General features: G+C 42.5%; 1 long non-coding RNA gene across 1 annotated transcript in view; it reads right to left on the bottom strand.

The window, feature by feature from the left end:
* The window catches only part of LOC306982080, a 153,529-nt gene that overhangs the window by 74,028 nt on the left and 65,214 nt on the right, over nt 1–14,287 (bottom strand). The window lies entirely within an intron of this gene.

The raw sequence follows: 14,287 nt of genomic DNA, 5'->3' as shown, positions 1-14,287 counted from the left end.
AGCGAGTTGTCTTGAAACTTGGGCTGCCGACTTGTGTCCCTGGTTCTAGTACATATCCTGAAACACCACACAAACTGCAATAAACATGTAAGTCTATTTGTTTGTTAGAAATCAAAGTTTTACTAAGATAAATATCTAGCCCAAAAGTGCATTGTTTATCTGTTATGTGTTGATGCCCGTGACAGGCCTGTTTGTTTGTTTTTTCATCTAGATAGACAACAAGGCTTATGATAAGTGACTCCAGCAGACCGTAGGCTGTAAAGGGCATTGCAGGTGCCGGGGTGGGGGTGGGGCGGTAGTTGGCGTGAGGTGAGAGAAGGGAGGCGCGCCGCTAGATCCGGGGAAGGGCGAGCCAAGTAAGCACTTTTCCTGTCCATTTTTCATCAGGCCGGGGCTAAATTAGGCCAGGCTGCTCCTCCACGACTTCCTGCGCCGCGCTGGCATCTGCTTCCTCATTCCCGACACGTATTACCCCTCGCGAAAAAACAGCACCTCCCACGCCCCGCACTCAACCCCTCGCCGCTCCCAATGCCCCTCTCAGCATCCCGGCTTTCTCCGTCTGATTTACGAGCCAGCGGCCGCCGTCCATCACGCCGTGACGCGGGAGGGACAGCGCGGCGGTTTCTTTCTGTTTCTGTCACCCGATTGGTCAGGTTCAATGTGGGGACCCCGCCTACTTCTTCCCCCATGGAGGCAGCCCCCTTGGAGAGTGGCAATTGTCCAGGCTTAGCCGCTTTAGCGGGGAATCTGACATTTTCGATCAAGGACAAAGCAAGTCTCAGGAGGGCTATAAAGTCTGGTATTTCGAAAAAGGAATCCGTCAAAGATTGGTTAGTGGGTATTTGGTTAAAAAATGTGTGTACAAAATGCAGGCGTAGAACTGAATGATGCAAGTGGAATGGGAATTGCACGCGGAGAATCCTGTTTATTATAGAGTTCTGCTCTGGCCTTGATGTACTGTAACTCAGCACCAAGAAATATACTATTCTGAACTGTACAATCGCTCCTTTATTATTGAATAATAGCACGACTCCACATAGATAAGTCTGGAGTAAAAACAACTTGTCTGGCCCCACTACGATTCTGAAACTTTTCACTCCAAGCACTAGTCCAACAATTATCTGACCTTTCCTAGTATCTGGTCTCGATCAACATCAAATCGGGGCTTAAAGGGACTATACGGAGTTTAAAAATGTCAAAATTATGTATTTTCCTCCCCCTACATGTTCCAACAATGTCCTAATGTGTAGAATGAGCCCAGACCTGTTCACCACAACTGCCTCTAAAATCCTGCACTGTCACTCAAAAAGGTGTTAATATAGAAGGTGCAGTTACACGTATGACCTGAGGTGGCAGTAGTGAGTATAAAATGGCCAACTTGCATCCAGCCCCTTTAATATAGAGACTGCAGTTACATGTATGACCTGAGGTGGCAGTAGTGAGTATGAAATGTCCAACTTGCATCTAGCCCCTTTAAGTCTCGAAGCACTGCTGGTGACTCTGACATTCGGATAAAGGACAAATTGCTTACCTGAACAGGCGGCGGCCGTAAACCCGCGGCTCTAAATCCGTCAGCGAATACGTTGAGTAAAAGTGACACCGGGGGCAGACTTTATGGGCTGTAAAATGAAATTACCAACATTAGTCGGTGAATACAAACCTGTGCTAAAGCTGATACCTGTGATTTACAGCGTTTTGCCGTTTAGTAAGACTTCCCTCTTAACCAGAAAGAGACAGCGGGGCATAAATGATACTGATGTTTGCGGTTAAAATTATTTGTGAGCTTATTTGTCAGCTCGTTCACCTTCCAAAGTCGTCCAAATGTTCTTCAAAAATGTTATTGTGTCCTGGGGAAAGACATTTCAGCCCCCGCACCTTGAACAAAGCTGGTGGTCATATCTGAACTCCTACTAAATAAATAGTACTTATAATCTTTAAAGGTGCATTATGCAACTTTCTATGTGGAAAAAAAAAGTTTGTATTTGGGCATACTTAGCCTTATAGTGACCCAGTGGCTGTATGAGTGGTCAGCATGGCATCTCTTTCCATCACAGTGGTTTCTAGGACGCTCCAGGATCAATTGTTTGGAAGGTTTCACTGCTGAAGAACCCGCTCATCAGAAAACCTACAAAAAAATGGATTCTTTATTATTGTAGAGGCCACCGTGATGGAAAGTAAAGGCGCCATGCTGACCACTTATACAGCTGCAAGATCACTACAAGGTCAAACACACGCAAATAATATTAACTTTTTTTCACACATAAAAAGTTGCATAATACGACTTTAAGTGACAAATCTTAATTTGTTTTGCCCCTTAAAGGGATGTTGTAAAAGTTGTAATTTTTGGAAAAGATCAGTGAAAGATGCGTGAAGTATATGCCATATGATTTGTTGATCGTATATGGTCAAAACAAATAATCAATATGTGACTAAAAGGTGACTCCGAAGGACGGCCGTGACGGTAAAAATACCCATTTCCTCACATTTTGACCTAAAAGGTTCAAAATCAGGTATGGTCCCTTTAAGTACATGTACTCGAGTAAATGTAGTACTACCCGCCTCTGTATGTGTTTTATGAGTTCATACATTGCCTGACCAACAAAAAAAACAAGTGTCCACCTGGATTTAAAGGGACAAGGCAGAAGTAGCCATTTTTTAACTCACCACTGCCACCTCAGGTCATACTATGAACTGCAGTCTCTATGTTAAGCTTGTGCATGACGATGGAGATATATATATATTTTTTTTCATTTCTAGTCCTTTTAACTAACAGTTCTGATCTGAGGTTTCTGAAGTTGGTCAGGTCTCAGTTCAGCAACACTATGAGCCCAAAGAATGACCAGGTTGTTCCATATTCCATCTTCCTTGTCGATCAGGCAGTGTATATTTATATATATTTACATGAAACACTGTCACGTTGCTTTCAGTGCTCTACATGTGACGCCAACATCTCTCTCTCTTCCCCCGTCCCTTCTATAAACTCCACGTGAGACACTGATTACAGTCTTGTCATATTTGCCGTTTGATACAAAGGGGACCGCAATTCCAGCAACAATGCAATTAACTAAATGAATAAGAAACACCTCCGCCGGCAAGTCCCTCCCCCCCCCTAATTACCCAACATGCATCTTGCTGACACCTGGGTAATAAGATAAGCAGGTAAAATGTGCTCCGACTGAGTGCTAACAACGCGGCGGCGGCGGCGGCACTCTTGGTGATGACTAAACACCGGCGTATAAGGAGAGAGAGGGATTGGCAGCTACTGTAGGTGTCGCCTGCCAATGTCACCTGCGCTCAGCCAGCCTGGAGTTTAGTGGGCAAACAATGCAAATTACAGGAGAGGATAATGATGGCAGGGACGTATTACGCTAAATGTGTAGCCTTAATAGCTTACAACCATGAGAAGCCTTTTCCCTCATGAGGAGAAAACCGAGAGTCTGTTTCATTCACTCTGCTTATTCGAATCATTCACATCTTAGGTTAGTTTCTGAAATAATAATCTGGAGCTCCACCTCAACCGAGCACATTTTGTCTAGTTTGGCTGTACCCAAATCTAAAAAGTGTCAAAAGGGCGACAAAAACAAGACATAAATAATGAGGATGGACATGCGACAAAAGAGCGGTAAAAGCGTGATTAAAAAAAAGTCATGAAAATGCAACAAAAAAGTGAATGAAGAACAAATGAAAAAAGTGACGAAAAAGTGTCAAAAAGGAAAAAAAAAGTGACAAAAAATTGACAAAGTGACCAAAAAAGTGACCAAAAACGTGACAACAAAGTGACCAAAAAGTGAACAAAAAAGTGACCAAAAATGTGACGACAAAGTGAACAAAACTGTGACAAAGTGACCAAAAATTGACCAAAAAAGTGACCAAAAATGTACGACAAAGTGACTGAAAAAGTTACAAAAAAAAGTGACCAAAAATTGACAAAAAAAAGTGACAAAAAATTTACGACAAAGTGACTGAAAAAGCTACCAAAAAAAGTGACAAAAAAAGTGACAAAAATGTGACGACAAAGTGAACAAAACAATGACAAAGTGACCAAAAAAGTGACCAAAAATTGACCAAAAAAGTGACGACAAAGTGACCGAAAAAGTTACAAAAAAAGTGACCATAAAGTGACAAAAAAGGGGGCCAAAAATGACCAAGTACTGAAAAAATGTATCCAAAAGTATGTACAAGACGAGAAAGTTTAGAGTCAGGAAGAGCTACCAAAATGGAGGAAATGACCATATTTGGATTACAGCATCATCTCGTTGACCTCTCGCACTACTCGTGGATACTTATGTCAATATTTGTGAATGACTAAGCGTGGTAAATCTAAACATGTTTCCAAAACTGACTGAATGCTATTTGATTGAAGCTGCCATACAAAATGAAGACCTGATTTGCTTTTCCAAGTCGATCTGAAATGAAACAAAGCATCTTTTCATTCTCTGTTTACAGTAGCCCTCTTAATCTCCCCAGTGATGCTTAGTGTACGTCGCAAATGTCAAAACGCACTGGAGAGCTTAGAGTTTAATCTCAATGCAAAGTCGCTCTGCCAGCCCGACCCGCTGAATACACTTCACCATTTCACTCTTTCTGCGAGCAAAGTCCCAAAATGAGCCGTGTTCAGGGCTGCATAAAAGCTGTTCCGTCTACACCGAGCATCGGGGGCAGCGTGCTCATTGTGAAAAGTCATGAAGTACTGATATCAAAGGTGGGTCTTTTAATAAACTCGTCGTCATGGCAATGGCCCAGGTCACAAAACAAGTTGGAAAACAAACATAATGGCCCAGGATCTTTTCCTGGATCATGGTGATGCTCTCGGCACAAAGGTGTTGAAAATGATGTCACTGAAGTGGCCGATTGAGATCGCACTTCAGTCCACACCTGCGGGAGAGTGACCTTTTTATATCAGCACAGAGGGGGGTTCAGTAGGCCTGTAGGAACTCCATTGAAACCCAGGACACGTAGAACCGTATTTTGTTGCTCTTTCGCCATGTTTTTGTTGCTCTTTCGCTACATTTTTGTTGCTCTATCGCAATTTTTTATTGCTCTTTTGTCACTTTTTGTTGCTTTTTCGCCATGTTTTTGTTGCTCTTTTGTCAGTTTTTGTTGCTCTTTCGGCATGTTTTTGTTGCTCTTTTGGCCGTTTTTTTTGCTCTTTCGCCATGTTTTTGTTGCTCTTTTGTCATATTTTTGTTCCTCTTTCGGCATTTTTTTGTTGCTCTTTCGGCATTTTTTTGTTGCTCTTTTACCACGTTTTTGTTGCTCTTTTACCACGTTTTTGTTGCTCTTTTGTCATGTTTTTTGTTGCTCTTTTGTCACATTATTGTTGCTCTTTCACCAAGTTTTTGTTGCTCTTTCGTCATTGATTTATTTGCTCTTTTGCCACGTTTTTGTCACTCAGCCAAGTTTTTGTCGCTCTTTCGGCACGTTTTTGTTCCTCTTTTGTCACTGTTTTTTTGTGTTTTTGTTACGTTTTTTCACTTTTTCGTGTTATTGCTACTTTTCAGCCACATGTTTGTTGCTCTTTAGTTGCTGCTTTGTCGTTGTTTTAGTCACTTTATTGTGGCTTTTTCTCACACAAATTTTAGTCACTTTTGTTGCGTTTTCATCCTTGTTTCCGTCACTATTTTGACACTTTTTTCAAGAAGCTGTGAAGCCAAACTGGAGAGAGTGAAATTCTACCCAATAAATAATATTGAGATACAAGCATTCATTTTCATCTATAAAAAATACCTCATAAATAGTGGGGACGTCTCCATGGAGATGTTGAAGTCAGTAGAATATTGTTTTTAATTATTATTATCCACTGGGAAAATAGCCTGTGTCGAGCTGGTCATTGGGAGCATGTTTTGTATTGATGGCAATAATACAGTCCAAAATGTTAAGCAGCAATGTTAAGCAAAATGTTAAGGCCGAGAACAAGATCAAACCAGGGCTAAAAGACGACTCCTGTAACACACATCATCACAGGCTGCATCAGAATGTGTGCCTTTTAGTTGAACTTTTAAGGCGTATTCATTCACACAAAATAACTCTTTATTCCCAATACACCTGCAATGTCTCTCCCGTCCTCTGAACTACTATTCTGTCGCTTCTCTTGGACTTATAATGCTTGTTGATGCCTGTTGTTTTTTTGGTTGTGCGGCTGGATAAAGATGCAGAATATCCCTGTCATTGGCGGCTGTAAATAATTTAATGTGTTTACAACAGCCCTCCACCTTTGACTCCCATTAACCCCCAATGAGGCTGCTCTGGGCCGGGGGCAACAGTGAGCAAAAAACAACAACAACCCTCCAAATATAAAGTAATCATCCGCACACAACGCCATGATTTCCTGTTCAGATAAAGGGTCGTCCAAATTCAACTTTTTTGAGGTTTTACTATTATGTTAGATTGTTAGCTCTTTAAGTCTTTAAGTTAGTAGCTCTTTAACAGTCTTATTTCAATGCAAGCTAAAACTTCTGAAGCACAGATATGTCAAAAAGTAATAGAAAATGAAATCCAGATGTCTTACGATTAATCTCATTTATTTCTAAATTCTGAATCCATCAAACTGCAAGAAAGACCGTGCAAAGTGTGGATCTACAGCATCAATTTCCTCAGTGTCCGAAAGATCTTATCTATTGAAGCATTCATCTTATAATAATCTCCTTTTCTCATTTACTACACCCCCTAAAAACTCAAAAGCAGGTTGAAAGCTATAAACATGAAGTTTCGTGATGCTTCTTTAGTTTCCTATTTTTTCCCAAAGCCATATTTTACCCAAGAGATTTCCTCTTTCATACAGTAGTTCAGACTCTATAAAGCCGGAACAGGACGGAACAATCCAAGGAAAAAGTAATTAAGGTTCTGCGGTTGGCTAAGGCGGAGGCGGGCCGGCTATAGAGACCCCCCCCCCTCCCGCTCGATAAATCAGACCAGCTATAGCCTGTCAGTCTCCAGGCTCTTTTTATTGGTCACCCAGGATCAGCTAGCATTAGTCACTGGGGTCCGTGCGCTGTGCCGATTGGGCGCACGGGTTGGCTTTACGCCGCCGTGTCTGGAAGGATTTCATCAATAAGGTATAGATCGAGGCCACAGGCAGAGACAGGGAAGTCGTCTCGCGGGGGTTGTCTATGGGGAAAAGGCCACAACGCATGGAGATAACAAGTGGCGTATGTACCATGTAGCGCAGCGGGCCGTCGGTGGTCATTAGGAAGAGACTATTTTCGCTAATGATCTACGCGAGCGCCGGCTGAATGTCATATGACTGTGCGGCGAAGAGGTAAAGGAAAGTGGAGACGTGTAAAGCAATTATAATTACAATTGCAAATGACCAGAAGAAGTGTGGACTTTGAGTCTCACGCTAAGATAAGAGCGGTAAACGGCTTAAAGGAATAGGCCACCGTTTTTACATACTGAGATATGTTCTTACCTTAGCTTTGAGGAGTTCTGTAGGACCTGTCTGGTCCTCCCCCGTGCCTTCAATCACGTAAAAAAGGGGGAACTATATTGTAAGGCGTAATAAGGGATATTTCAGGATTTTTCACATAGGGCCTCATTAGTTATCCAGTGAGTGTTGTTGATTTCTGGAGATTTTTTTTTTTTTCACATTATTCATGCAGTCCTTATATTTGAAGAGTTTTGTGCTGCTAGGCTAGTGCTATGCTAGCGCATGTCTATGGTAACTAGTAGCCTGCATTAAAAACCTCTTCAAAATCATGGGGTCGTCCTCCAAACGTTGCCATATCTGACTTGTAGAAAGGTCCTTTGTGAATTCCATGTGATAGTAATGCCGGCCGCAGGTAAACAAACTACTGTAGATCAGGAAAGCTAGCAGATCACTCCGCCGCTGCGTAGCTTACATCCAGGAAGCTGATGCTGCTCAAATATAAGGTTTTTTAAATGCAAAATGGTTATATTCCAAAAAATATTCAGTCAACACAGACATTTATATGGGTAGTCTGGTGTTATAAGTGATTTGCCTCAGGTCCACTGTGCTTGGGTCGGACTGTTTTTAATGCAGGCTACTAGTTACCATAGACATGCACTAGCCTAGCACCACTAAACTCTTCAAACTGCATGAATTAAAAAATAAATAATAAATCACTCTGGATAACTAGGAAATGAGGCCCTATATCAAAAATCCTGAAATATCCCTTTAAGGACCCACAGTCAAAGTGTCATGACAAGTCATGACCCAAAAAAGATTGTTCATTTGAATCACTTTCAGTGTGGAACCTGTTTTGGTTGGTTTAATACCAGCATTCTGTTGACTCAAGTGTTGGTCATGAAGGGTTACTATCAAAAATATATGGAAACACAAGTGATCCAGTGAAAATAAGTCCAATACGTAAAGGGAAAGAAGACAGTCCACAGTTCCTGAAGTCTATTTTTTCGATCATCTTTTCATTAGACAAAGGCGGCAAGGAAATACTTAGGAGAAAGACTTATACTAGGAGTTCAAGAACTAAACAGGTTGTCTAATATTAAGATAAAAACGTCTTGTTGAGCGGTCTTACGGCAGTTTGATGTTTATCTGTAGAGTTGATAATGGTTCGCTCGTTACCCGTGCAAGGACACCATTTTGTTGGTTTTTCCGGGGAGGTATTTTGGGAGTCTTGTTGTGAGCGTGTAGAGCTTTCAGTAATGCCCTGTCACTTTTGGGGGGGGGCTTTTTGATGCGATATCAAAGAGTTTCAACAGCATGCTAATGTTGAGGCAGGTGTGTGGATGTTGTCAGGCTTTTGGGAACATCACGCTCCACGCGGATGTCAAACAACCAGGTTTTTTGTAAGCAAGACAGAGCGACTGGGAGGTGAAGAAAACCCACACAGAATAACAAGGTGTGCCAGGTCTTGTAAGTAAATGCAGTAAGGGGTTTCAAAAAAAGGCCAAAGAAGCATTGTCTTTTTAAACAATTAAATGGATTTTCATGCCAATACTAAGGTGTAAAAACGATTCCCATTTTGTAAACTTTTGACCATCAAAAGTACACGATATCCTTAAATGGCCCACATTTGCCTTTCACTATCAAGTTTCTCAAAGCGCCACACAGTGTTGTCATCAGTTATTCATGCTCCATTGGTGAAATGTTTTCCATTGTAGCCAAGTCTACACTCATATAGGTGGGTCGGCCCATTATTCCGTCTGCCCATTATTCCGAAAATGTCCCATTTAGTAGGGGTGCCATTAGTCCGACATCTCTTTAGTCAAGAAAAAAGCGACCCATTGGTCTGAAGTACCATTGGTCCCACCAAGGCTGGGAACACCCATGCTGCTGTGTGCGCTCGAATCCTTTCGAACTGGGGACCATGTCCAAAATCTTTGCATGGATTTGGGGACCAATCACAGAACGAGGAGGGATGGCAAAACGATGACGCACTGTTCGTCATACGGAAGTCGTCATAGCTTGTAGTCTCTTTATGGATGAAAAAAAACAACATGACTGCAGCAGACAGAACATCATCTTTCGATCAAGCTTTAGACCGTGTTTTAAATAGTTTAGCTCGAATGTTTACAGCGGGTGCGTCATCGGATACAATTGATACGATTGGCTATGGCTACTTGCAGACATATATGAGAGACAATCGCAGTGCCCAATAAACGGCTATGGACGATCGTAAACCACACCTCTCCTACGAGAAAATGAATTGGTGGTCCCCAGACTAAATATAACTTATATATTTTGTCTGACGATAGCCAGGCTAAGTCCAACCATAAACAGCGCAGATGTGCTCGGGACTTCGCACCAACGGGACTTCACACCAACGGGACTTCACACCAACGGGCCTGTTGACTAAAGAGATATCAGACTAATGGGTTGTCGGACCAATGGCATGGTATACAGGTGGGATAAGTGTCTAAAGACAGTCACAGACGTATTGTATTGTAATTTCGTGAAGCACTTCCCAGTCTGTGAAAGGTGCTATATAAATAACCGTTACTTAAGCTGGGATGAGTGTTGGTCCATGGATCCTATGGAGCAACTGTTGTGAACTTGTAATTTCCATGGCAACGGTCCTCACATTTCATGCAGCAGTAGTAGTGCTTCAATTTCGCCTTGTGATGTCCTTCTTTGGTGTCAGCTGTGTCTATAATGTGATTCAATTTTGACCAGCTTTCTGTTTGCTCTGTGTTCCAAAACGGCAAACAATTGTCAAAAGAAGAGGCCCCTTCTCTGTTATTTTGTTGCGTTTGACGGAGAAGGCGAAATCCCCGCAGCAACGCCCGCTGGGTGTCACTTTCGGTCCGACCTCGCCGAGACAACAAAAGGCAACCGGCGCGGTAATTGGTTGCTCTCCGTCTGATACCGCTCGGCGTCGGAATTGGGTTAAGGGAAAAGAAAGTTGCCGAGATATTGTTTCAGATTTCAAAGTCTCCAACTTAAATGTAGAAAACAGCGGCGCGGAGGAGGCGTGCTGGGGCGCGAGTCGGGGGCTTTGTCTTTCAAGAGGATTCCGTCTTCAAAGCCCATCTCGCATATGCGCAAAGGAGATGGGGCGCCTGTCTGCTCCTCCGCGCGGTGACATGGGGCTTCAAAGTGCGACTCCCGAAAAGCTTGTGGAAAGACGCCGGACACTCTTTGTGGAGGAGGATATCAAAGAGCTGGTCGCACCACGGGGGCCTCGTCTGCACCCCTGCTAATTTGCAAATGACGGGATGGATTGCAAGTTTCTACACCGAGATTCCCATATATCAAGATACCAACTCAATTGTAAAGTTGGTCTCGTACTCGCTAACTTTGACAGCTTTGCTATCTTTTAACTTCAACCACTTTTCCACTGTATTCACTTTTGAGCTCTTAAAACTCTACACGAGACTGACAGTGCTCCAAGAATCAAACCAGGAACTTCCGTACGGTGTTTAGATTTGAGGCAAGATTCTGCAAGTGAATAAGGGGAAAAAGCTCAATTTGAAACTTTTGCTATTGATTACTGACATAAATTTGAGGAAACACGTGTGTTTCAAGTTTGATTAAGCCAAGTTTAAATTTATGGCTTTAATTTCTTCAAGCAAAGAAAAAAAAAATCTGTCTCTAAATTAGATATTGATAGATCCCTCCTGTGCTAACCTTCAAAACATTGGTAAGTCCAAGGCTGGGAAGTTTGGAGTCTGTGGATGCCAGAGGTGGAGTAAGTCTGCACTAAATGCAAGTCTCAAGTCAAGTCCAAGGCCCTGTCCATACAAAGTCAAGCTGAGAACCAAACAGAATGATTTATTATCAATCCAGTGTATCGTCCATACGAGCCCGGCGTTTTGGGGGTCTGTAAACCAACATTTTCAAAACTAGGTCCCGGAGTGGAAAGACTTTTATTAAAACGATGACGTCACTGCACCAGAGTGGTGTCTGTTATCCATAATCTATTGACCTCATAATGAGTTTATCTCACGGATCTATGATGATCCACTGCAGTCCGCGAGCCACAGGTGACAAGTAGAAAAACACGGCCGAGTCAGTCTGTGTTTTTGGACTGACAGTCAAAGTCAGGTCACAGGTTTTTCTGCTTTCGTCCCGTTCTGTCTGAAGAATAAACTCGCCTCCTCATCTCTTCTGTAGATCGCAAATCTTTTAATCAGTTTCATTTTCACTGTTTACATTCCACAAAGGTTTGCTGCGCTTGCGCCCTCTACATCTTGTTCTATTATCTGTGTTAGCGTCACAGCGCCTCACACAGGCCTGGAAGACGAATTGCGCTGTTTTCACAGACCTGAGTCGACCCACGTGGACGCACACATTTACTAACCTGGCTTCGTGCTTACAAAGAAAGTTTCTGAAAACGTAAGCGTTTTGCCTTTATGTGAATATAGCCCAAGTCGTGAAGTTCCAAGTCCCAGTTGGTCATGGGGTCAGGTCAAGTCTTTTACAAGAGTGCCCTTAATCTGCTTGAATATACTGTATATGCAGATGTGGAAATGTAGATTAATGTCAAATATTTACAAAATCTATTTGAATAGTCACAATTAAAAGAAAATGTTGGGGGGGGTCTTTTATACATGAGCTGCTTTTCTATGCAGTCTGGAACATAAATATAAAATTATTTACTTACTTTCTTATTCTGACAGTTTCTGAGTCAGGGGTTCCCCATAATGCCCGGCCCCTGTATGCTCAGATTCGCCCCTGCTAAAAGTACAGTAAGTCAAGTCTTTTTGGAGCATTGTTAAAGTAAGTCTCAAGTCCTGAAAATTGCGACTTAAGTCTGACTTGAGTCTCCCGCCTCTGGATGCGACTAATTTTGAGAAAGTGGTCCAAGAATTGACTATTTCCAGCATAAATCTAAAGAGAAATGTTGAAACAGTGCAACGATTAAAAGTTTTATTGCGAAAGTCGGGGAATCAGTTGTTCCCAGGTGAAAGTTTATACGTTAATTGTCTATTGCAACTTCACGTATGTTCTTACCTGCTTGCCCGACAAATATATATAGCTTTGGCTGGTGCCTCCGAGCCAGTGGCAGCTGCTAAATCTAGTCTGCATCGTGTCATCGGAGGCTTTCACATGTGAGTCACTAAAGAGAGCGGGAACATCGCGTCCGCACTCCACCTTTTTTTTTTTTTTTTTTTTTCTCCGCACCACGCCGCCCTCGCTGCATTAGCTTTGATGTGTGTTTTTTGGTACTTGGGTTATACTAGCTCTCTGCTTCTTCACACTTTTGGGAGAGTGAAGTTGTCAGAACAGAAGCCTCGCCTTTTGATGGAAATTCGCACTGGCAGTAACTCGGGAATCTTGGGAATTGTGAAGTGTTTTTGTTTAGATGGTTTAAGTAGTCGTCGTAGTAGTTTAATTTGGCCTGGAACCGTCGTCTTGTTAGAAACAGTTCCTGGGAATATTTTGTGAGAGAAGTTATTTTATTTTTGCCAAAAGCATGAAGCAGTTTGTAACCCAATCTATATGCAGCTTTATCACTGCCACAGCGAATGGCTTAGATAAGGGGATGCCTTCTTTGTGATAAAATGCTGATTTTTTTTTTTCCCTCCCCGCGCCACATATCTCCCTTGAACCATATTGTATTTGAAACTGCATTATCATCCTTAAAAACAACCCTGCGTATCCATTGTTTCCTCTTTATTGTGTTTCATGTCAACGCTGACCCACAAGTCGCTGTATGAACATGAGGTATTCCCAGTTTGCGCCCAAGTGCCTAGTGCAAAGATGCTAATAAAGTGTTGCGCTTCCCTCGTTTTGCTTCCCCACGGGGTGCTTTTGAACACAGATGCTCCAGCCGCGTCGCCGTGTAGTACGTGTTTTTTTTCCCTTTCCATGTGACCTCATCAAAGGCGTCAGCCGGCGGTCACTCCCGCAGATAGGGGGATCCCGGGCATCAGATACTTCCTCTTGAGAGTTGTCCTGAGCTGACATTGAGCTAGACTCCAGTGGGCCACCTGCAGCCTGTCTGTCAAAGAAGGAGATGTGCTGTTTGATTTATGGGGGGGTGACACTTCAGGGTCTACTATAGATCACAATATAAATATGTATAAAAAAGGGCCAAAGTTGCCTATATTTTCAGCATCTAGATCAGGGGTTTTAAAGTCGTTTGGGTCGAAATTCAGCCCCCATGGCGGGTCGTAGGCCGCATATATTGTAAAGGACTGGGTACTGTAGCAAGAAGACAACCATTTTCAGAAAACAAGTGATATATACCAACATAACAAAAATTTAGAACCCGTCTTTTGCCGTCTTTCATGTCCCTATATATTTTTTTTATATATTTCACCAGGAAAGTCCCACTGAGTCCTAGCCCCAGAGGGGAACCTATTGTACGTGTTTTACGTGGTAGGAGAAACTAGAATAGCCGAAGGAAACCTACACAGACATGGGGAGAACATGCAAACTTCACCTTCTAGCTGTGAAGCACGAGCGCTAAACTGGCTAAAAACATGCATATTTTTTACCCGCCGTGGCTCACCTTAACCTCTTAACTCTGCCTTCACCATGCACATTTACTCCAGTTCGACCCAAGAAAACCCTGTCAAAACAGCTACAAAAACAATGTGTAAATGATGATGATAACACAGCAGAAAAAAAGAGATCTTAGCTTTCAAATGAGGCGTTACTCTGGCCTATAGGCTGTACCTTCCAGTTGAGAAGCTTTGACATCTGTGTAAAGCAGAACTGGAGACAATGCGCTGGATTAAACCAGAACTAAGTAACTCATGCCCCTAGAGGCCATAAGCACCACTGCAGATGTCGTAGCATGTTGCATGTTTTTTACTCATTAATTGTCCGTGAGAGTAAATACTACGCTGATAATTAAAACAAACGGACAATGGGATATTATACATCCAATTACACAATGGAGATATTTTTTTCACTCAA

This window comes from Gobius niger (assembly GCF_951799975.1).
Source record: "Gobius niger genome assembly, chromosome: 23".
NCBI lineage: Eukaryota > Metazoa > Chordata > Actinopteri > Gobiiformes > Gobiidae > Gobius > Gobius niger.
The sequence above is the reverse complement of the archived record's forward strand: the minus strand, read 5'-3'. Positions and strand labels throughout refer to the sequence as shown.